This window comes from Canis lupus, chromosome 2 (assembly GCF_003254725.2).
Source record: "Canis lupus dingo isolate Sandy chromosome 2, ASM325472v2, whole genome shotgun sequence".
NCBI lineage: Eukaryota > Metazoa > Chordata > Mammalia > Carnivora > Canidae > Canis > Canis lupus.
The window spans coordinates 30,621,925-30,644,510 of NC_064244.1; the positions used below are offsets into that span (position 1 = coordinate 30,621,925).

The following is a 22,586-nucleotide window of genomic DNA, read 5'->3' on the forward strand; positions in this document are numbered from 1 at the left end:
CTCAGAATAATCCAGGACTTAAATATATTTCTTTTCACTCTCTGGCAAAATACAAACACCTTGCAGAATGCATTTGGCCGATCAAGACTGTAAGTGATTTTCATCTGCAATATCTTCCTGTTTAATAAAAAAAAAAAAAAATACAGCACAAATACCATCAATGAAGAACGCTTTTGAGGATCCACCAAGGCCATTTCCTCTTAACTACTCTTTTCCCCAGCATGCAGAGTAGATTGCTGAGCCAGCTGCTTACAGGAAATAATTATTATCTCTCGCCAGCACCTAGGAGGAAAGGGAGATAATTTTTAAGATGTAGAAGACACCCAATTTCAGAAGATTCCACTGATTAATTTTCTCAGTGCTTTCATTCAAGCTGCTTGCTTCATCTGGAAATGGGTTTCTACCTAGGAAACCGGAGTGCAAAGCACAACAGTCACAGAGCACGCTCTCAGGCGACATTTGCAACAGACACTCATTCCCAGAAGCTCCTCGGCCCCTCAGCAATTCAAGGGGAAGATCCCCTCCGTGATGGTGAATGGGAGGTGGCCTGGGCCGCAGAAAGCACATTGGGAACTGTCCTCTCCCCAGATCACGGAGCACAAAAGCAATAACTGTTATTTATGTGGCTATTGCTCACAGCTTGCTCGCTGTGAACAGTTAACTGCACGGAAACAAGCCATCATTTACCAGGGAAGCTTATAAAAATCACTCATCTACAGTAACGTTACTTAAAAATTATCTACGCACCCCGACACACACACATACACCCCAGTCCTAAAGGTAGCGCGGAGGACCTTGCATGGACGGAAATAGCAGTGCGACATAGCATTTGTAACTTAAGATACTCAAGCTTTCCCAGCGGCTGCTCTCATTCCAAGCATCGCATGTCTTGGAAGCTTCTCCGAATCGTGGAGGGACACAAGCCCGGGGAATAAATATTCTGTTCTCCTGTTGCAGGCGGAGCATCCTCCCGAAGGCTCAGTAACCCCACCTGTACATTGGGACTTTATGACACCTGCCCCATTTACCTGATAAAGATCTCTTGGAGATGGGATGAGATAAAGACTTTTAAGTTGTTTCGAGAGCTTATAAATGATACTCAGCTATCGTAGGGCTTGTTGTGCCTTTGCCTCAAACAACGTGGGGGTATCTTGTGCATTTGGCACTCGGTGCAGTCGGGCATTAAAGGACTTTACGTGAAAAGAATTGACCTGGTTGTTTTTACTTCCCATCTGAATAGTTGTTTCTTTATTGGTTAGTGTGACGTAAAAACATACACCTAATTCTCTTTTCTTAGCAACAATAATTATGACTTAGACTTTGTTAGGATAAGAAGCCATAATATACTTCTAGTGATGGGTAAACCTGGTAGCAACTTTGGGACCCCTGGGGGGCTCAGTGGTTGAGCGTCTGCCTTCGGCTCAGGTCATGATCTGAAGGTCCTGGGGTTGGGCCCCACATCGGGCTCTCTGCTTATGGGGGAGCCTGCTTCTCCCTCTGTCTCTGTGCTCTCTCTCTCTCTCAAGTAAATAAATAAAATCTTAAAAAAAAAATAGCAACTTATTCCCATGAGGGCTTTCTGCTGGCTAGACGCCTTCCTAATCATTGCACAGATTAACTCACTCGGTCCCAGCCGACACCCCTGTGAGATGGGTACCGTTCTGCCCATTTTAGAGCTGGGGAAACTGAGGCATGGGAATTTAGTGAGCTTGTCTAGGGTTTGCAGCTAGACAAAGCAGAATACCACCATAGGCAGTCAGATCCCAGAATCTGCTTTTTTTTACCCAGACGCTACCTTGTTTTCTATACCGTCAAGGCAAGTCAGAATAATTGTGTGTCGTTGGGCCTAGAAATGTCCAAACTGCCTCATCATACCCAGAGCGAACACATTCCTTAGGACACTTCTTCAAAGGAAAACCAGATCATTTTATTTTATTTTGGAGGAGGGGAAGAGTTGTTGAAAGGATGAAGTCATCTGTCCACAGCGATCCACTAATAGCCCTGAGATTAAAAGTTCTGGTCTCTGATGCTTCGTTTTGTTGAGTGTTTCAGTGGCCCGTGGGAATGATCGATTATGCACTGTAGCGCAGAGGGTCGGCTGGAGAACGGGGCTCCGGGGCACGGGACGCCAGCGGCTTGTGTCTGCTCAGACTGGACTCCCTCCAGGACGCAGGGGAGACTGACAACACGTTCAAGACAGCTCGAACTTACTTTCATTATTGTTTTTAAGTTGCCGATCAGCAAACTGGAGTACTTTTCCGAGCGGCCTGTTGGGGCCGTGGGCTGCCCCGCAGGTGGAGGACGGCTGCTGAGTGGGGCTCGGATGTGCCCTGTCCACGGGCTCCCCCCACCTGCAGGGGGGCAGGGGGGCAGCACTATTCTCGTCCCCAACCTCGTGCAGGTGCGGCCCCCTGCGGCCGGCTCCGTCCTGTCACCGTGTTTTCAGTTCTGTTTGTTCTAATAATAAACCGCCCTCCAGCAGAGTGACCCTAGATCCCATATAAATATTTACGGCGACGCTCGGCTCCCCCAGAGTGGCCCCTCTTGCCATGTGACACAGCCCTGAGCTGCAAGGCCGGTCCCTGGTGGCCGCGGCCGGGGCTCCTCTGGGCGGGCGCGCATGGGCCTGGCTCACCTCGACGGCCAGGGCGCAGGCCCCGGGCAGCATCTGCACATGAGGTCGGCTCTCTGGGGCTCAGCGTGGGCGCTGCACCGGGGAAGCTGAAGGGAAATGAGCACTTCCGATTTTACCTGGTGTGCATGGCGCTCAATCATGCCTAGAAAACGTAAATCATGGCCACACGCAGGAGGCCGAGCATGTGTGGGCACGTGGTACTTGTCTGCTCAATTTTTCTATGAGCTTAAAGCTGCTCTACAACCTAAAGTCGTTTAAATACGAGGGAGGCTGCGAGCGAAAGGGGCTGCATTTGGGCACACGAGAACTAAGACCACCCGCCGCTCTGCCTCCAGGAAAGCCAAGTTATACCCCAGTTTTATGAGCCTGCTGTTCAGCAGGGAGGGGATCTGGGGCCCCACGGCCCCCAGCTGTGACCTTAGACAGGCCCGGAGGATGTGCCCTGGCCCGAGCCTTGCTGAGCGACATGCCCAAGGTCACTTGCTGCGGTGCCGGGGCTCCAGGCACCCTCAGCCCTTACAAAAAAATCAGAAAAGCAAACACAGAGAATGAAACTGTGAGCTCCTTCCAAGCATTCAACAAATATTTATGGAGAGCCCACGAACGAGCCCTGGGTGCCCTGCGCCGCACCAGGTGGTTGAAGGAAGAAGTGCGGCTCTCGTCTCTGTTTGGAGGTACAAAAAAAAACCCCTGAGCTTCCAGAAATAGGAGAGGGCATTGGAGGAAACTGAGTTTCCCCGAAATCATGTCTGGAGCTGCTCAGATTGCTGGGGAATTCTTAAGAAAGATCCTGAGATGGTAATGAGGCTTTGGATTGGGCCAGAACAGTGGTCCTGCCACCCTCCCTGCTGCCCAGAAATGAGAAAGTCCTCCCGGTCCCGGCAGCTCCCAGGTCCCGACCCAGCTCCCCACCCAGTGCCTAGCCCTCCTTCACTCTGCAGCCCGTTTCCTGTGCTGACCCCACACCCCGCCCACATCCCCGCACCTTCACCCCACTCACCCCACGCCCTATGTATACACCCCCTCACCACCATCCTGCACACTGCACACCCATCTACACACCCAATTTTTTCATATCTTGAAGCCTCAGTTCTCTCACCTAAAAACCACTCAAGAAATAATAGTGAAACCCTCCCTTTGGAAGATTGCCAGTAAGCCCATATGGGGTGGTTATGTAGGTGGATGTGTGCATAACTAAGAGGGGGTGCCAATAGCTCCCCTTCACTGCGTGTGACAGTCCTCCTCCCACCCCAGAGAGGTCTACTTCTCTCCTCTTGAGCCTGGCTCACCCTGTGACCCGGTTTTCCAATGAGCGGCAGTACGAGTGACCCTACGACATGTTGCCCCACACTCAGAAGATACCCAGATGCAAGCCCAGAAGCCATCTGGTCTACCAGAGAGAGTGGATCCATGGACGGCACTGAGGGAGCCAGTGGTGACCCTTATATGGGAAAGAGGGCTTTTTAAACTTTCCATCATGGACCGACTGCCTCCTGAACAGTCTTGTGAATGACCCTGCAAGGCTGGCAGAGGGAGTGGACAACTCGTGCTCAAAGTCCTTAAGTTAGGTGTGTGTGTGCATGTGTGTGTGTGTGTGTGTGTGTGATGTACGTCTATAGACACTTCCCCTGGTGGCTGAGCAGAGGTCAAGTGGGAGCAGGTGTCAGTCACCTCCCATCCCTCCCACCCTCAGGACAATGACTCCACACTCACCGGGAAGGCAGGAGATGCATCTGTTTTGCCTGGTTTCCCCCCATTCTGTTCCCACTCTCTACACTGCACACGGCACCATAGGATGTTTGAATAAATGCAACTCAGTTCTGTGTAAAAAGGACGAAGCCTTAAGATGCATTTAAACGTTCAGCCGGGCCTTTGCTCAACCTAAGATTGAGAGTTATGGTCACACAGCAGACTTGTATAAACAACGCTAGGTATGACTGGCCCGTTAAGATTTTATATGGTGCTCACCACAGGTGTTTCTATCTGGACTAATTGAAAGCTCTTCTGAAGCAAGATCCTGGACCAGCCTCCACCTCCGTGGTATCCAACAGAACTTTCGATCTTCTTTTCTCCATTATGTACACTCTTGCATTTGCTCTCGCAGTATTTGGCAGCTTTTTATATTTCCTCCTCTAAATTCTCATGTGTGTTTGAAGGACTAACTCCTTGAGAACAAGGGGGTGCATCGCAATTCCCCGACACCCATCAGTCATGGTACTTAGCAGAGTCCTTGGCATAAAGAAGGAGCTCAGTAAATGTGTTAAGAGCCAGAGAATTCTTAAGAAATATTTACTGATGATCACAAGTTAGCACAGATGATTTCAAAACAAAGATATGTAAGATCTGCCCTAGGCTCATCAAAGAAAAGTAGTTTTAAGAAGAAAGGGAGCAGATTAGCTAATTTTATTTAAAAAATAGAAGACAGATGTATGCGTGTGCGTGTGTGTGTGTGTGTGTACTTGCCTCTCCAGTGGTATTATTTATGAGCATAAGCATGATCTTAAGCTGGAGTTGGATAGTTTCATATTGTTTTCGGGAAAGGACAGCCACAGCACTGAAATTTCTGGTGTCAAAATGTTCCCCCTTTATTTACGGCAGGCTGAGCCAACAATCCTTATTATTCCCCATAAACAACGGCAACAACACCAAAAAGCGCCCCATAAAAATTAAATTGTGAAATCTAAATTATTTATGTGATTTCATTTGTTGGATGCATTTTGTGCCATTGAGAGCCTAGCTTCTTTCTAATGTCATAAGACTATTAGGAACTGTAATAATCTTCAGGGGATGTAAGATTTATCAACCCTTGCAGAATGGGATGAGAGCCAAGGAAGGAGATTAAGGGATACTGGTGAAATTAATCAACCTCCGCTCTGTGTACCGGCCAAGGGAGTGCAGTAGGTTATTAGTCAAACATTTTACACGGTAGGAACACAATTTGACCACTTCCATATGCTGAATTTAGAATTATGTTAGTCTTTTCCAAAAACAATCCCATAAAAATGTCAATACTCGAGTCGCCTAATGGCTTTATTCACTAAAAAGGGAGTTTACATACAGAAAGTGGAAGAGTGTTGCTAGTCACTAGCTCGCTGGGAGACATTATATTTAATCCTGCCGCGGAAGCCAGGCTGGCGGATCCACACACCGAGAAGACTGATGAGGGGATGTGGATACAGAGATTCTCATACATCACTGTTTTCTTTACCATAAAAGGAACTGGCATATGTTCCCCAGTGAAATCTGAATGGGCTGCAGTCAGTGGCCTCGAAATATGAGCTTTCCCTTCTCACTGGAGGCAATGTTGAAGCTTTCTGGAATAGATAGAGGCCATCATTCCAGTCCTAACACAAAATGAAACATCATTGTGGGAGCAATTTTGAAAATGTATGAACTTCATAAAATGTTCCATTTTCCACATTGTGAGTTTGGCTGCACAATCAGATCATCCGAGATTGGGAAGAGTCCCTTATTAAAGCCCCAGCCTCTTTTTTTTTTCCCATTCGTAGGATGCTAGTGGAGAAGCTGGCATTTGCCATAGAGCCCATTCTGTCAGTCACGAGACAGGAAAGAAACACGTGGCCTTATGTCCCACGTAAAGCATGGCCCTTTCTGTGCCGTGCAAAACCAAAGTGGGAGGTAGCCAACGACTTCAGTGCTATTTCTCAATGAAGAAGCCGTGACACATTTATCACTACAACCCATATCTCCAATTTGCACATAATGAGGCTTAAAAAGACTCTTCATTAGGTCCACATGAAAAGTGACTGCCTCGTCATAGGAGTCAAAAAGAAAATTTGGAATATAAATTTATCGGTTACTACATCTTTCCGAAATAAACCAGCAGCTCCCATTCACTCCAAAAGAGTATAAACGTGAGACACAAACTGACACCATAAACTACTGTGAGCACATTGATGGTAGGTAAGCCTTCCAGCCTTTTCTTCAAGTAACTAAACAAAGCAAATGTGCGTGGCCATCAGGGAAAAACAGATTTTTCTTAAAGACTCTGACTTTAGGGTGACCAAGAACGTTGAGAATCTTACATTTTCTCTCCTAATGGAGTGAAGAGACTCATAACGGTCCCCAACCAAGGACATTGCTCGTAACCAGATCTTGACCAGTCAGGAAAATGGACAATCACATGGTGTTGAAAGAAATAAGGTATGTGATGCACAAGTGAGAAGCCATGACAAGTGCTCCAACTTGGTGAGATACCCAACGGACCCCAAACTCAAGTCAACCCTCCAACAACATGCATGTGGTGTGCTATGTGTATAGGGTGTGTGTGCATGTGTGTGTGTGTATGAGTGTCTCACACACAGTAAAGGTTATATAACCTAATCCAACCCATGTGTAGAAGAAGATAGAAATAAGTGGGTTTTTTTTCTTTTTCATTAATAACAACTAATTTAGAGCAGTATGGGCTCTCAGCAAACTTAAAGGTTATCTACAGAGATTTCCCACATACCCTCTGCCTCCCCAAACCACAGCCTCCCCCATGGTCAACATCCCCACCTGCTGCTGTTTGTTACAAAGGATGAACACACGTCCTCATCACCCAGAGTCTGTTGTTTACCTTAGGGGCAGCCTTTGGTGTCTGTACATTCTGTAGGTTTAGAAAAATATGTAATGACATGTGTCCATCATTATGCTATCACACAGAGTATTTCCAATGCCCTGAAAATCCTGTGTGTTCCTTCTATTCATCCCTACAAACACACACACACACACACACACACACACACACACACACACACACCTGGCAGCCTTTTTACTGTCTCTCTAGTTTAGCCTTTTCCAGAATGACATAAAATTGGGATCATGCTGCTGTAACCTTCTTAAATTATTCACCTAATAATATTGTTACTCACTTAATAATATTATTATTCACTTAATACAATGCATTCAGGTTTCCTCCATGCCTATTCATGACTTGATAGCTCATTTCTTTTTAATGCTAAATAATAGTCTACAGTCTGGATGGACACAGCTAATTGATCCATCCACCTACTGAAAGGCATGTTGGTTGCCTCCAAGCTTTTGGCAACTATGAAGAAAGCTCAATAATGGTTCTGTGCAGATTCTGGTGTGGACTTGCTTATTTTTTTTAACTTCTTATTTTTTTAAAGATTATTCATGACAGACACCGAGAGAGAGGCAGAGACACAGGCAGGGGGAGAAGCAGGCTCCTCACAGGGAGCCCGATGTGGGACTCGATCCCCAGACCCAGGATCATGACCTGAGCCGAAGGCAGACTCTCAACTGCTGAGCCACCCAGGAGTTCCTAACTTTTTATTTTAAAATAGTCATAGATTCACAAAATATTGCAAAGACAGTGCAAAGATATTCCAGGCACCTTTCCGCCAATGGCTGCATGTTACATACATATAGTAAAATGTGAAAAACAGGAAATGACACATGGGTACAACCTGTGTGCCTACTTCTGTGTCGTTCTATTATTTGTGCAGATTTGTGTAACCACTGCTGGCTCAATAAGATATGGAATATTCATCACCACAAAGGTCTCCCTGGTACTACCCTGTTGAGTTGGGTCCTCCACAAAGATACATTGAATTATTTAGCTCTATACCTATGGATGTGGCCTTATTTGGAAATAGAGTCTTTGCAGATGTGATCAAGATGAGATGAGGCCACACTGCATTATAGTAAGCCCTAAATCTGATGACTTGTGCCCTTATCAGAAAAGAAGAGGCACAGACACTTACAGGGAGGAGATCACATGAAGATGGAGACAGAGGCTAGAAGGATGAGTCTGCAAGCCAAGGACCACCAAGGATGGCCAGCGACCACCAGAAGCTGGAGGAGGCAAGGAAGGATCTCAATCCTCCCTTGTAGGCTTCAGAAGGAACATGGCTCTACTAACACCATGATTTCAGACTTCTAGCCTCCAGAACTGTGAAGGAATAAATTTCCATTGTTTTAATTCTCCTGCTTTGTAGTCATTTTTTGCAGAAGCCCTGGAAAACGAATGCCTATCTCTTCTTATATCTACCTCCCCTGCTACCCACCCCACTATCTGTAACCCTTGCCAACCACTAATCTGTTTTCCTTTTCTCTAATTATGTTGTTTGATGATGTTAAACAAATAGAATTATACAGTAAGTGACATTTTAGGATCCGTGTTTTTTTACTCAGCATAATGCCCTTGAGATCAATTCAAGGTGCTGTATCCACAGTTCATTACTGTGTCTAGTTGAGTAATATTCCCTGGTATGGATGCTCCATGGTCTGTTTAACCATCAATCTATGGAGAGACATCCTGGTTGTTTCCAGTTTTTAGCAATTACAAACCAAGCTACTTTAAACAATTACCTACCCTCATTACTACTAGCATAACTTTTCATTTTTCTGGAGTAAATCTCCAGGACATCAAATACTGGATTATATTGTAAGTGCATATTTATTTTCTTGAGTATCTGCCATAGTGTTTTCCAGAGTTGACCACACCATTGTATATTTCCACCAGCAATGTAGAGAGACTCAGCTTCTCCATGTCCCTGCCAGCATTTGGTGTTGACACTATTTTTTATTGTAGCTGATCTAACAGGTGTGTAATAATAATTCATATGACTTTTTAAAAAAGATTTTATTTATTTCTTCATGAGAGATACACAGAAAGAGATAAGCAGAGACAGTGGCAGAGAGAGAAGCAGGCTCCATGCAGGGATCCCTATGCGGGACTCGATCCCGGGACTCCAGGATCCCGTCCTGGACTGAAGACAAGTGCTAAACCACTGAGACACCCAGAGATCCCCCTCATGGATTTTAAGCTTAAATTTCCCTAAAAGCTACTGATGCCAAACATGTTTCCATGTGCTTTTCTTCTATCAAAAATCCTTCTCCGTGAAACATCTCCTCATGTCTTTTGCACATTTTCTAATTAATTTTTGTTTTAGTGTTAAGTGTTCTTTATATATTCTACATACTAGTCCTCCATCAGATCTGTGGCTTACAAATATTTCCTCCTGTCTGTAACTTCTCTGCACAGAGTCTTTCTGTTAATAGGATCTTTTTTTTTTAATTTTTATTTATTTATGATAGTCACAGAGAGAGAGAGAGAGAGAGAGGCAGAGACACAGGCAGAGGGAGAAGCAGGCTCCATGCACCAGGAGCCCGACGTGGGATTCGATCCCGGGTCTCCAGGATCGCGCCCTGGGCCAAAGGCAGGCGCCAAACCGCTATGCCACCCAGGGATCCCTGTTAATAGGATCTTAAAACTCTTAACAGAGTCCTTTACAGAGCAAAAGCTTTTAATTTGAAGAAGTACAATTTATATATATTTTTTCTTTTCTGGATTGCATCGCTGATGTCCTATTGAAGAACTCTTCACCGAATCCTAGATTCTGAAGATTTATTCCTATGTTATTTCTATGAATTTTATATTTTTATGTTTTACATGTAAATCTATGATCCATTTTTAATCTATTTTTGTACAAGGTGTGAAATTGAGATTGTTTTCTTTTAACCTATATCTAATTTCTCCATTATTTGTTTATTTATATCCTTTTTATTCTAAAATAAAATAAATCAGTATTCCCCATTTTTGAGAGATTCATAGTAACTCCTATAACAATAAATGTAAGAACTAGTGAAAATTAAGTGTCTAAGAAATAAATACCTGTGTCCAGCTTTTCATTATTTTTAAGTATTACTTTAACGATTCTGACCAATACAGCTTTGATAACAAGGTTTGCATCACCCCAGGGGTTAATCTGATGGCACCTTAGCAGCTAGTTGCTTGGTGCAGGTGCATATAAATCCAGAATCATGAGGTTTTTGTATCAGGAAACTACTTCTAAAACAAAGCAAGATGTAAGAAGAGATTATTAAAAAGTATAGGAAGCTAATATGTCATCCGGGAAGTAGTTAAGAATAATCAGAAAAGCGAGGATGGAAGGTCTGTGTGGGAACAGTGGCTCTCTTCCTCAGGGAGCGTGGCAGAGACACATTGCCAGCCAGCATTGCCGCCTCGGAAAGCTGAACCATTTATCTCCCCTGGAACCCAAACATCGTCTCAATATCTATCAGAGCCTCCTTTTAGAATCGCCCTCAGTCATGTAAGAAACTACCAGTAATCATTTCTTTAAAGTCATGCACACACAACACAAATACACACAGTTATCAAAATATCAACACACTAGTTGGAGATTATTTACCATAGCTGACTGAATCTGAATTTTGGCTATTTTCAAAGTCTTAGCTCCACATTCATAGGATACACTTCTAGGGTTAAACATTTTTCAAAGGTTGAGCTTTGCTTAAAAGAAAGAGAGAAAAAGGAAAGGAAAGGAAGGAAGGAAGGAAGGAAGGAAGGAAGGAAGGAAGGAAGGAAGGAAGGAAGGATGAACTATGCACCCTTCCAAAGGAATTCTCTGGAAAGCAACAATTTTTTAGTGTATAAATTTGTGTTCTTTTAAAATCCATAAACATTGCTTTATTTTTTTTAATTGTAATGTTTAATTAAATATACTTGGGAAAATATACCTGACTAATTTTTCCTTTTTAAAAAAGTCTTTCTTTCCAGGTTTCAGTTGAGCGAGAGATACCCCCCCCCCCATATTATTTTTGGAGCTTTGTGTGTTTTCCTTGGCCAGGAGAAGAACATTGTGGTACTCTGAAAATACACGGGCCAGACTTATATAGAAAAAGAACGGGTAACACACACATTTATTTTGGCCCTTTCTTGAACTCCCACTGTAAAATATGGAAAAAGATGTTTTGAAAGATATAAACTCACAATAATTTTTTTTTTTTTAGGAGAGTGTAGGAAAGAAAAGCAGCTACGTTTTGGAAGCTAGGCAGAGGGAGTTCCATTTCCAGAAATAAGGCACACCGGGTTATTCAGATCATCTTCCCCTTTGAACATAATAAAAGGATGATTGAACTCTAAAGAAGCTCATTTTAAAGTTCCTGGCCAGCTGACAGGATAATAAGTAATTGTCAGGATGGACAACACGTCAGGAACCCAGAGGGGCTTAGCCATGCACAGAACAGCTTTTGTCCTGTGGGCACCAGCCAAAGCAAGCAGAAATAAACTGAAATTTCATGGCTCTCAAGGTTTGGAGACACGCAAAAGTGGGGGCTTCTCCAGGAAGTCGTGCCCCTCTAAGGCTAGGGTCAGAAAGCCCACCGTCTCCATGCAATGTCTAGCAAATTGGATGGAAAGCCCACCCTGAAACCCAGAATCAACTCATGCGCTTGGAACCAAACCCGATGAAGCAGTAGGTACAAAACAAGATAAAACCGAAAGCCAGAGCATGCTTCTTGTCCAGTGTTGAAATCTGGCCCCTCCAGGTCAGGAACAGGATGGAGTGAGTGCTCCCAACAGGTGTCCTCAGCATCAGATAAGGCGCCAACGGCAGAGTCAGGAGCACAGACGGGTGCACGGACTGGGAGGGAAGGAGCAGACGGTGTGCCTTTCAGAGCACAGAATGGTGCACGGGGCAAATGAACATGCTAGAGCTAAGGAGAAGGTCGGGGGGGCGGGGTGTCGACAAAAGCAGAAAGCAGAGCGGGCCGGGGAGCATGAGCAGACATGCAGGGGCCTCGGTGAGGGTGCTTGTTTGGGGTTCCCAGCTTGAAGGAAGGAGAGTGGATTGGGGGGAAGTGATAGCGCTGTGTGACTTACATCTTTATTAACCAAACTCCCTTTCTTTGCTCCAGGAAGGCAGAGGAAGGGGGAGGGAGTGGGGGGGATGTCAGAGGAGGGGGCTGGGGCCCTGGTCGAGGGCCCTGACGGGATGTTGGGCCTCAGGGGCAGGGAAATCAAGAGCGGTTGTTAAGCAGGTGTCTTGAACAAGAGGTAGATAATAGTACTGTTCAGAAACAAGCATTGGGATGAAGACGTGGTGACAGAGGCGAGGCACGAAGGCTGTTGTATTTGAAACGCTCGTGCAAATCAGGAGGGCTGTGGGCTACGCAGATGGGTGCCTGGGTCTCTAACCCAGGGACGTGCCTCTGGGATCTTCCAGCACGCAGCTGGGCATAAAGTCCTGGCTGGAGGCTGAGCTCTGTCTGGGAGACGGGGTGGAAGAGCGGCCAGGGAGGAAGAAGGGAGCAACTGGAGAAAGGACAGGGACCCAGCTGAGAAGGAGCAGCCGGGGGGGCAGGGGAAAGCCACAGCGAACCTTCCAGAAGGCATGGCCACCTGGTTTCTGTGCTGTTGTCAGGGCGGACCGGGGTGGGGGCAGGTGACGCCCCAGGGCTAGCAACAGGGAGCCCCAGGACCTTGACTTGGTCTCTGGGAAGCTCTGGGAAGGGCCACCTGCTGACAGTGATCGGGGTGGGGGCAGGGGGATGGGAGAGGGAACCAGAGACGTTGAGTCATAGGCATCCTTGGTTTTGTGGAAGGACAGTGGAGAAAAGATGCAGTGTTGCAGGGAGATGAGGGTCCGGGGAGGCCCTGCCATGAGGTTGGAGGGGTCATGACGTGTCACAATGAGCCACCAGAGGATGCAGAGAAGGGGCTGGGGCTTCGGGGAAGCAGGAAGGACCCAGAGCCCGGGTCGGGTGCTCCTCAGAGAGACGCGGAGGAAAGGGGTGAGCATGCAGGTGAGCCAGCGGGAGAGGCCAGGTGTGCGGCTGCGGAGGCACGACCCCGCTGGCCCCCTGCTCGGCCGCTCTGGCCTCTGGCTCCGCTGCTGCCCCCGACAGGGCTGTCCGCCTCCCCCAGGGTGGTCCCCATCCCCTCTGCTCGTCTGCTTCTCAGCGGCGGGCAGAGGGCAACTCTCCCTCCCGCCAGCTTTTGGATTTATTCGAGCCCTCAGCAGAGAGGACGATGCCCTCACATTGGGGCGCACAATCCCCGTTCCACATTCCAATGGTTCCCACAACCTGCGTGGAAACACCCCCCTGACACTCCCAGAACAATGCCCAACCAGCTGCCCAGGCATCCCGCGACCCCGTCAGGGTGACACAGAAAGTTAACCAGCACGATGTGCCGCCAAGCCACCTGAGCGGGATCTGGCTGCCGAAGCATACCTGTAAGGGACCCTACTACCTCCCAGCCTGGCTAGACCGCCTGCCCTCCCGGGTCACCAGCAGGCAGGTGGCCAAGGGTGGGAATTCTCAGCCTCTATGATCACATGAGTTAGTTTCTCATAATAAATCCTCCTTCATAGATGTAGCCCTAGTACATGTGTGTATATCTACTGAATGACACAGGTGTAACCTCCATGGATACATAGCTTCCTGCCCCGTTTCTCTGCAGACCCCTGACTCGTATGCCCCTTGGGTAGCTCTCTCTGCCTGTTGCCCTGGAAGAAAAAAAAGTGAGGGTGACCTGCCAGCAGCTTCCCAGACTGGCCCACTGTGGGCTCATAGTATGGCCGTGGGTAGCTTCTCTTTGGATTTTGGTTTCTTCATCTGAATTAGGATTAACAATGTTAGCTGGTTGGCCTACAACCAAACAAAATAAGAGCAATAGAAAAAGAATCAGCACCAGGGCATCTGGTGGCTTGGTTGGTTGAGCATCTGCCTCTTGACCTCAACTCAGGTCTCCATCTCGGGGTCATGGGTTCAAACCCTGCATTGGGCTCTGTACCTGGTGTGGAGCCTACAAGAAGAAGGAAGAGGAGGAGGAGGAGGAAAAGGAGGAGAAGAAGGAGAAGGAGAAGGAAGAGGAGGAGGAGGAGGAGGAGGAGGAGGAGAAGGTGAAGCGATGCCACAGAGCTTGCACCACACAGGGCCCTGCCTCAACAGTTCACTCACTCTGTGCAACTGGGTCCTTTTCATTCCTAGGAAACCAAAGTCCCGGCCCTAAAGCCAAACGAAGGCTTAATGCAGAAGCATCCTCCCACCTTTATTGCATAAAAAGCTGATTTCAAAGAGAACTGAGCAGATACATTCTTCAAAACAAGAGCACGAAAAGTGCAAAATGAGCGCACCCCTTCATGTACTTATCCATGAGGGGATTACATCTTCTTTATTTAAAAACGCGGTCCCCAGGGTCCGCAAGCAGAGGGCGATAACCCGGGTGTGCACGGGGAGTACCCACAGGTGAGTGTGCAGGGAACTCCCGGTGGCAACCCCAGGCGGGCAAGACAAACGAGACCCAGATCAGCCTAGTGCCAAAGAGCCTTCCTTGCACAGTGATCGCCCCCCAAGGCCAACTCACAGAAAAAGACTTTATAGGAGCTTTATATCAAAGAAAAGCTTTTATCAGCTTTCTATAGCTTCGATTTAACTTGCAATAATGATTGTATTCTTCTCCGACACCACGGTTTTTTAAGCAGGTGTGCAAGAGAGGGAGAAGAGAGGATGGATGGTTTTTATGTGGGTGTAAGAGAGGGGGCTGAAGGAATCGTCCTATTTTATGATGATTTTTAAAGATTATATCATTTATGTGAGTTGTGTTTCCTGTGCCTGCTTTTTAAGGATGATTCTTTTTTTTTTAAGATTTTATTTATTTATTCGTTAGAGACACACAGAGGGAGAGAGGCAGAGACACAGGCAGAAGGAGAAGCAGGCTCCATGCAGGGAGCCCAATGTGGGACTCGATCCCAGGACCCCGGGGTCACGCCCTGGGCTGAAGGTAGACACTTAACCACTGAGCCACCCGGGCATCCCAATGATGATTCTTTTAAACTGGGAATTCATACAAGCAAAGCTTATGCTTGTGACTACTCCTCAGATTTCACACATGCGTGAAGCCAGGAGTGTCCATTAATAATTCAGAAGACCCGGCTTTCATCCCCTCTTGTCCCATGGTCTGATACTTGGGATGCTAATGTGAGGAGACTAGGAACCATGCAGGTGGCATCCCACGGCTCCAACAAGCCTCGCCCGACAATCCCAACAACCACTCAGGGAGACAGCAGTGTCGGTCCCGTAGGATAACCCTCTGTCTGACTCTGGCCTCCTACCAGGTGTTCACTTTTACACAAAATGGGCCTTTCCAGAGCGTACGTTTCTTTCTCCCTCTCTTCTGCAGCCTGTCTCCAGATGCTCGTAAACAGCCGTGCCTACAGGGTGGCCACAGAGACCTTCTCGAAAACGTTGCCAATGGCGCAGTGATTGGCCTCTATCTGCAAGGACCTCGATGTCCTATTTGGGAAAATTGTTTAGTCATGAGTGCAATCTGTGTGAGATGCAACAGCAAGCGAGGGTTGCGAGAAATGATCTGACTTGCATTACAACTCCTAGGCCGGGAAGGCTCTGTTGGGTGACCGCTCCCTGTATTTTTCCATCAGCGGCAAAGTCGTTAGTGGCATAAAGTGTCACTAACACGTGAAAGGATGACCAGAGGAGAGAGACTCATTCCACTTGACCAACCCAAACACCTGTGGATCGGGTTAGGTGCTTCTTATCCCTTGGTTCTGCAAGTAGGTTCTAGAATCTCTCAAAGCAGAATCGGGAGCATCGCAGGGCTCCAGAAAAATCTGCTGGCCCTACAGGTGAGTGTGCGGTTGAGTCACCCAATCTTCCACCCTTATTCAGCATGACCCACGAGGGCTTGGAGTATGGAAATCCATCCAGACGGGGATTGGACTCGGGGCACCCGCAGAGTCACACGGGTCAGCCAAGCCTCTGCTTCATCAAGGTGATTAGTCACGTTTCTGTCCCCGCTAGCCTGCTGCCTCCCAGCGCGGGAAGACCGCCCCTGTTCTTCCTTTCCTACCTTGTGCCGAACAACTAGAAGTGAGGGAGGGTAGGTGGGCGTCTGAAGCAACCGCAGGAGCCGCAGGACCACGGAGAGCCGGTGCCTACCCCCCAGCCAGCGGGGATGTCTCTGCGCCTGTCATCACAGAGCCTGGCTAGTTAAGAAGAAATGTGGATTTTGCTTTAGCCTAATGAAGCTTTGCCGTTTTTAAAGGACATCACACTGTGATCGCCACGGTCGCGTTAAAAGATAATGCTAGCCGGTGTTGTGCGCGTTATTTTTAGCACGAAGCCTAACGTACAATCTCAAGTTAGGCAGCAGGATCCTTGGGCCTCCCCAGGGTCTCATTAAAATGAGATGTTTCCCTCTAGAGGTTCACTCGGTAAGCAATGTTTAAACTTTGTAATCAGGCTGCCCTGAGTTGCCATTCGAGAAACAGTTTTGAAAACAAATCCTCCGTCAGACTGTGGCTGGTGCCCTGACAGTCGAATCCCAGTGACTTCAAATGTAGGGAGAAAATGATCTTTGAATGAAAGGTGTCGAGAGCTTTCAGTGCTCTAATTAAGATCTAAGAAGGTACGTATCCAGCTAGAAAGTCACCACCGCATTAAATTATACTCTCCTGAGTAAGCCAACATCAGCTTAACGGCATTTTCCGGGTAACGAGGTTGTGAACGCTAATCCTGATTTTGAATGCGGGTTGGGTATTAACTGCTTCGACTAGAAAAGGCTGGGATTCTGAGAATAAGACCACTTTTAAAATTAGTCAAGATTGTCTTTATAGCTGGCAGACAGCCACACCTGTGATAAAACAGGGCTCGTCGTCTACTCAGCTTTCCGTTGCTGAGCACATGCCCAGTCTCCTCAGGAGGAAGTCCCTAAAAAGTGGAATAAAATAAAGATCGTCGCAAGATGGATGTAATATTCCATCTCCTGTGGTTGAGATGAAACATTTCATCTAACGGAGGTGGTGTGAGGCTGCTGGGTGCCCACCTGGGGTGTATTTCCATTCTGGGGTGGGCTGGGAGTCACCGCGTCGCTCCTCAGCGGGGTCCCAGCCCGGGAGGCTGGCCTTCACCCCATAAGCATGAGGGTGTCTGTGTTCATAGACAACAGCTCCGCTGAGACGGAGCCACCAAGACTGGTTCTCAGGCATTTCTGGACATGCTAATGCTCTGCCAGCAGGTGGTCTGCTTTGCTAGTGCACCGTAGTCCTTCCTTCTGAGGGTGACATTTATCTCAAACCACTGACTTTCCAGGCTGGCTCAGACTCCTAAACCCGTCTTGGAGACCAGTAGGGCCAATGGGTCAGGTTATCAATAGAGAGACCCCAATCAGTGAGTCTGGGAAATTCTTCATGAGCTGAGTTTGGGCTGCACCTTGACCCACGTCTGTCAGTCCAGCTTTGCGATTTGATGAGCGACCTGATGCCACGGGGCCGATACCTAGAGCCAGAGTCGTTAGTGAGCTCTCCACATGATCGTGACACCAGACTGTTGTCGCGAGAATAAAGTCAGAAGTGCGGTCTTCTTGGGAATAAATGATTTCCTAGTGAAAGCGATGTGCTCAAGGATCCACAAACTGAAATGAGTCCTGCTCCCAATATAAACAACAAACAACCCCAGGAAGGCATGCAGGGAGCACTCCTTGAATCAAACAGACCGGAGACGATCTGGACTCCACTGAGTGGCCTGGCTAGGTTCAACTGATGACAGACCACCCCTGGGCATAGGATCATGTCACCTCCAGGGTCATTTTCCATGAGGCCTCAGCTTTAGTAAGGAAATAAAATGTATATGTAGACTCTGATATCAAAATATATACACTTATCTTAAGTGCTTTGGAGCATCAGACCACGTTAATTTATTCAACAACAACAAAAAATATGTTCGCTGCCTACGATGCAGCAGGCCCTGGAAAGCCAGATGCAAGATAGGAATTTTGACAGATTCCAAATCAAACACCTCTCAAGGCCCAAGAGCTCTGAAGCATTAGGTAAGCGTGGACTGAATTGACGTGCTCGTTACGTATCTCCATTTCTGTGAACTATACCATCCACTCTCACTCGTTGGACAAGGGTGGTCACGGCCCCACCATAAGTGCAGTTTGGGTCAGTTTGAAAGCCTCATTCTCTGGTCAGGACCAGGCCAAATCTAATCCAGCAGAGCAGGGAGGAAAAGCAGACACACATCCACCTGTAACGCAGGAAAATCTAATCGCCCTGAGGAATAACACACGGCTCAGTGATTTAGACCAGGCATATTTCCCCGCCTTCCCAGATTTAGTTTGAAGTAAAATCCAATCACCACCAGAACACAAAGTCTAGGCCCTCTTTTTAGGCAAGACACAGAAAATCTTCCATTCATACCTTCGCAAGGTCAGACACGCAGGTACAAAGTGTCGTTGGAATAGAAGACTTTGCCGTAACAGCAAGAGAAACATCTCGTGGATGGAATTTGTGCACATCATGCAAGCCAAGAAGATCGCCCTCGGGATTCTTAGGGTTTCATTAATGCCAGTCCTTATTCCATGCCCACCGCCACCACGTCGTGTGTGAATGCAGACTGGCTTTACTTATTATACAGTATGGTTAGCACTGCAATATTCACAGAATAGTCTTCCTGGTTGTTAAGTTTTGTATTATTCATATGTTACCAACCTCCTTCTGTGACCCCCAGACCTGCCAGCTGGGGGTTAGCTGTGTGTTTCAGGTACTAGCGATGCCATAGGACGGTCTGCTCCTGCTGCTCTAACAGGACACCACAGACAGAGAGCTTAACCAGGCTCTGGGGGCTGTAGGTCCAAGATCGGGGGGGCGGGGTATGTCCAGACAGGGGTAGGTCCAAGATCCAGACAGGGGGCAGGTCTAAGATCTGGGGCAGGGAGGGGGAGGGGATGTCCAAGATCCAGGCAGGGCAGGTCCAAGATCCAGGTGGGGGTAGGTCCCGAGATCCAGGCAGGACAGGTCCAAGATTCAGGTGGGGGAGAGGTCCAAGATCCAGGTGGGGGGGGAGCGGGTCTAAGATCTAGGGGGGAGGTCCAAGAACCAGGTGGAGGTAGGTCCCAAGATCCAGGCAGGACAGATCCAAGATCCAGGTGGGGGCAGGTCCAAGATCCAGGTGGGGGCAGGTCCAAGATCGGGGGGCAGAGGTCTAAGATCCAGGCAGGGGCAGGTCTGATGTCGGGTGAGACACCCCACTTCTTGGTTCACAGATGACATCCTCTCTCTGTGTCCTCATGTAAATAAAGGGACAACGGGCTCTCTGGGGTCTCCTTTACAAGGACACCAATCCCATCCTGGGGGCTCTACCCTCACAATCTCATCCCCTCCCAAAGACCCCACCTCTCAACACCATCATCCGGGGGTTAGGTGTCAGCATATGCACTGGGGGGGCCACAAGCCATCCGTCCACAGTGGCAGTTTGTCATGTGCTCCTCGCTGCACATCTGATGGCACGTCTGATGGCCCTCGAGCCCCTCATTCAACATCAGTCCAGGGAAAAGCACACGTTTGCCACAGATGTTCTTGGCCAGTGGGTCCTTTAAAGTGGAAAATTGCTTTGCTCCTTTAAGTGACACACAGGACCTCCAGCTGCAGTGCGCTATCTGCCACCAGTGGGGTCGGGCTTGGGGGGCAGGAGGTGAGGGCCCCCACATCCCACTCCCCAGGACGGTGGTCAGTTTGTGTGAGGGGAGGGGGCTCAAACAGAAGGGGCCACATGGGAAGTTCCTCAGGACCTTGAACAAAGTCCTGTCTCACGTGACGTCTTTACAAGCTGGGGTGCTTGTCAGTCACGCGGCGGCCCTGCGCCGAAGCTCACCAGGAATGCTGACCCAGACACCAGCAACGCTGGGGTGCTCAGAGAGGTGAGAATGGAAGCAGGGAGCAGGTGTGGGCGCACTGCGGGGAGGTGCCATCCGAACTGCTGGCCACATGCCTCCTCTGCTGAGGCCCGGCTCGTCCTCATCTTGGGGGTGCCACTAACACAGGGAGGGAGAAAGTCCCCTCCCCATGAGGGAAACACACGCTTTTGTTCAAAGCTGGTTTTTCAGGATGACTCACGGAGGGCTATTTTCACGGGTGCTTAGCCTGTGTGTCTGCATGTTCATCTCCTCCAGCGACCACAGAAAATCCGTGACCTTCAGCGCAAGGGGCCTCCCAGCCCGTCTCCACCTCTTCTCCTTGGAACGCTCTCCAACACCCCCCGCGCAAGTCTATGAAGACCAAGGAGATCGCACGCCTACAAGATGCAGACGCTTCTTGCTCTGGTCCCTGCTCTAGAAGAGAAGCCACAGACGTGAGTCACACACCCAGAGCCCTGTGTGTCTGCAGGGACCAGCTGGGCCATCTGGTCTACCGGCCCCACAGCGCTGCGGTCACCCCCACCGCCGCTGTGCCAGCCCGCCCCGGCCAGCGCCACGGGCCCCTGGTGGGTTGATGAGCCCACCTGCTTGTCTCCAGTGGCCACTGAGCCACCACCTCCAGCTGTGAGCCCCACGAGGACAGAGCCTCACTTACCCACTGTACCTTCCAAGACTACAACATCTTTGGGCGTGTGGTAGGAATTCAATAACTACTTTGGGATGAGCACATGCATATTTACAGTGATTACACTGGGGCAGGGGGACAAAGAAACTGAGAAAATGAAATTTGCTTTTCACTGAATTCTCTGAAGTGTGATTTTTTTTCCAAATCTATAGCAAACAATGTGTTACGGAGAATGACAAATCCTGGAAGTAAATAACCCTTCATCCAAAAGGTGATCCTGTGCTGAAAGGGCCTGTTGGGTCCTCTCAGGCCAACGGAGGAAAGGCGGGGCAGCCCGAGGAGCTTCAGCTGTGCCCCAGCCCCTTGCTCCCTTCACGGTCCCGAAACCAATCCTAAAACATTCCCTCCCCCCAGTGCAAGAAGGGAGGTGCTTGTAGCAGGAGGGTCCGGTGTCTGTGCTTGCAGCTATATCCCTGCAGGTACCTCACCTTGGGTGTGGTGACCCTGGCCACTGAAGCTTTCAGCACGTTGCTAGATATGTGGCCACAAATGGGTGACACCTGAGGGTGCAGTTGCCAGCCCCGTGGCACGCCTGAGCGGAGGCTGGCAGGTGAAGGGGCCCTCCTTCATGTGGTGAGGACCTGCTGCCAATATAGGTGAGGCCCGAAAGGACCATGCTGTGTCATTAACGTGGGTCAGCCCTCATGTGTGCTCCGTCGAGGCGACTGGCTTTGGCTGCTTGGACAGAACTAGGTTTGATGGGTTGATTCCATTGGGAAAAGCTGTTTCTAGGGGAAGAGTGGAAACATCAAACAAAGAAAAGGTTCTGAGAAAGGTCAGCCCTCCATGTCCTGCTATTGTTCTTGACGCCCCCCAAAAACAACACTTGGTGAAGGGGCCCCCGGGGGCCCAGAGTGTGTGCTCCTAACGGTGCGGGCGGCCAGAGGAAGCAGCGAGCGAGCAGGTCAGAAGCGGGGGCGCCGCCGCCCCCGTGAGTCATCTCTGGGCTCCGTGCAGCGGCCACAACTTCAAAATAGGAAGAGGGGGGTAAGACAGAGAGAGAGAGGGAAGGAGGGAGGGGGAGAGAGAGGGAGAGAGAGAGAGTGGACATGTGGCGGGGGAAACAAGAGCCACACTGTTCCTCCAAAGGCAACAAAATAAATCACCACTGGGACCTAACAGTCTCCATGTTTTTTAGGAATCGATCTAGAAAACAAACAAGTAGGAAAAAAAAAGAAAAACTTGGGTGCGTCCAGGGCTGGGATTCGGGGGCCTCACAACCGTAGCAGCAGGGAGGCCGCGGTGCATCGGGCCTGGGGTTCCGCTCGCTGGCAGCTGGGGGCGCCCCAACAGTCACGTCTCCGGGCAGAGGCTGCAGGGACCCCCCCCCCTCGTGTCCTGGCTTCGGGACTCCGAAGCTGACGAGGCCCCATCCCAGCGGAACACACAGCCACGACTGCCGGCCCCCGGGGCCAGGGACGTCTCCAGGCCTGCCGTCGTGGATGCTGTGCTGCTGGCAGCTCTTCTTCTAACCAGAGTAGATGACAGAAGCATCCAGAACAGTAGGAGGGCATGGGCAACACACAGCATCGGGTCCATGGGGTCAGCCCGGGACCTGTTCTCCTGCCAACAACCACACACTGCCCACACCAGGATGAGGTCTGTGGGTCGGGATCCACAGCACACAGCAGGTCAACACAGCGAGCAGGCCGCACTGCACAGGATCCACACCCCATTCCGGGATCCACAGCACACGCCAGGATCCACAGCACACGCCAGGATCCACACCCCAGGATCCACACCACAGTCCGGGATCTACGTCACACACCAGGATCCGC

General features: G+C 49.0%; 1 long non-coding RNA gene across 1 annotated transcript; it reads left to right on the forward strand.

The window, feature by feature from the left end:
• Nucleotides 1-13,123: 13,123 nt before the first annotated feature.
• LOC112658978 (uncharacterized) lies at nucleotides 13,124-20,894 on the forward strand. The gene is made up of 3 exons (XR_003136072.1): nucleotides 13,124-13,210; nucleotides 15,591-16,053; nucleotides 20,379-20,894. It is a non-coding gene; the product is annotated as an uncharacterized LOC112658978 (long non-coding RNA).
• Nucleotides 20,895-22,586: the final 1,692 nt, after the last annotated feature.